Source organism: Microtus oregoni, unplaced genomic scaffold (assembly GCF_018167655.1).
Source record: "Microtus oregoni isolate MIOR12 unplaced genomic scaffold, Mior012 000054F_ref0000373, whole genome shotgun sequence".
Classification (NCBI taxonomy): Eukaryota; Metazoa; Chordata; class Mammalia; order Rodentia; family Cricetidae; genus Microtus; species Microtus oregoni.
Window position 1 is genome coordinate 3709519 of NW_024543830.1, and position 1878 is coordinate 3711396.

A 1878-nucleotide genomic window follows, 5' to 3' on the forward strand; every position below is an offset into this window, starting at 1 on the left:
TTGACTGCATAATTTTTATTAATTTGCGACCTCGTTTGTGGTCTCGGCTTCTGCCATTTTCTCATATTTGGTTCCCTTCGTTCCTTTCTTTTTCTTTCTTATATGTTTCTTTTTCTGTATTTCTTTTTGGCGTACACCTTTAATCCCAGCACTCGGGAGGCAGAGGCAGGCTTATCTCTGTGAGTTTGAGAACAGCCAAGTCTACAGAGCTAGTTCCAGGACAGGCTCCAAAGCCACAGAGAAACCCTGTCTCGAACCCCCCCCCCCCAAAAAAGTCTGTATTTTTGCCCATCCTTGTCAAGAAAACAAAAACATCGGCCTTAGAATTGGCATCTTTAGGAAATTATGTCCTGCGTTAATGAGAACATCCCTTCAGGTCTGGAGTTTTTGTCTTAATGTTCAGGAGCACTTGTAGGAAACTATGTCCTAAATTTTGGCTTGAGACTCCAGACTTTCCTTAATTCGTTCCTGCACTTAACATGCACCAGATGCGGGCTCGGGACCAGCACACCCCTAGCTGAAAGACAGAAGCCTCTGGTAGGTAGAAAGCCATTGTTCTGATTCATTCCAAACAAAAGAAAACACCCCTAGTCATTTTATTATCTTCTAACTTAAATTGGCTTCCAACTGCATTAGCTCAGTTCAAAGAAATCTCTAGGATATACCCTGGGGCTCCCCCGGGTTCCACCTCCTCTGGTCTCCGCGGTTCATAGCTCCCAATCCCACTGCCAGGCCACCCTCGCCCCCGTGGGTCCCTCTCCACTCCGGGTCAAGTTCGTCCATCTCCATCCCGTCCGGACTCCCTGAGCACTGGCACCGCACTTGCCGCCTTTCCCACACGGGTCCCACTGAGGTTCCAGCACACACCTGGGGTGACCAATCTTCGCGCGTCCGTGCTCGGGGTCTCAAAGGACCGGACCCTAAAGCGGACTTGGGCTCCTTCCCGGAGTCCGGCTGGGCGCCGGGAACGCGCGTCTGCCAGCATGGAGTCCATGGAGTCCAGGAACTCCGGGTGACGGCCAGGTCTCAGCGTCCTCGAGTATCCAGGTTAAAAACTTCCGCGGGAGCTGGGGAAGCTTTGGCGAGACACCCGGGAGGCAGGGCCTTTGGCTTTGAGGCCTCCTGCTCCGGATGCTCCGCCATGGACCTGTGGGTATCCCAGGTGTGGCCGCTGCCGTGACGCCTGGATCACCAAGGCGACCTGTCAGACATCTGTGCACTGTCTCTGTGGAGCAATCGGTTAGTGCGTTCGGCTGTTAACTGAAAGGTTGTTGGTTCAATCCCAACCAGGGACGATGGCCTTTAGGCTTTTAACAAACAACTTTCCATATTGACAGCCACTTGTGTGCTGACTTGACAACTGGAGAGAGCACACTCATACATTCTTAGAATTTACAAAGCCCATGCAAAACCTTAGCTCCTGTATTTAAGGGATTTATTAACTTGCCTGTCACATGCTGTCTGGTAGGGAAATCAGCAAAGTCAATTTGTATAATTTTTTTGATGGAATGAGGTGTGGTGGGGAGGGGGACACCTGTGTACAACCACCTCCTATTGTCGTTGGTTTACTTGGGGGTTGGATACTGTGAGAATCCTTTCTTATTAAAGGAAAATTATGAATAGCAAGTCACCAAAGCGCAGGAAACAGACCAGGTTTTAATAAAACAGGTAAATATTGCACCACTAAGTTGTAGTGGAAAATACACTGTGCTGACTAGAGTAAAACAGCATACTTTGCCAATAGTCCAAAAGTATTTTTTTGGAAGAATATCAATGTCTGAGTCAGATATTCCTGGCCTTAATTAGACACCAGGTGAATGTGAGCAACCTGTAAAACTCTATGCCTGCCCTCTCGTGGAGCCCACACAACACTGCAGG

At 49.0% G+C, this 1878-nt stretch overlaps 1 non-coding gene across 1 annotated transcript; it reads left to right on the forward strand.

The window, feature by feature from the left end:
- The first annotated feature begins 1221 nt into the window (after positions 1–1221).
- On the forward strand, positions 1222–1295 carry Trnan-guu. The gene has a single exon. It is a non-coding gene; the product is annotated as a tRNA-Asn (tRNA).
- The last annotated feature ends 583 nt before the right edge of the window (positions 1296–1878 follow it).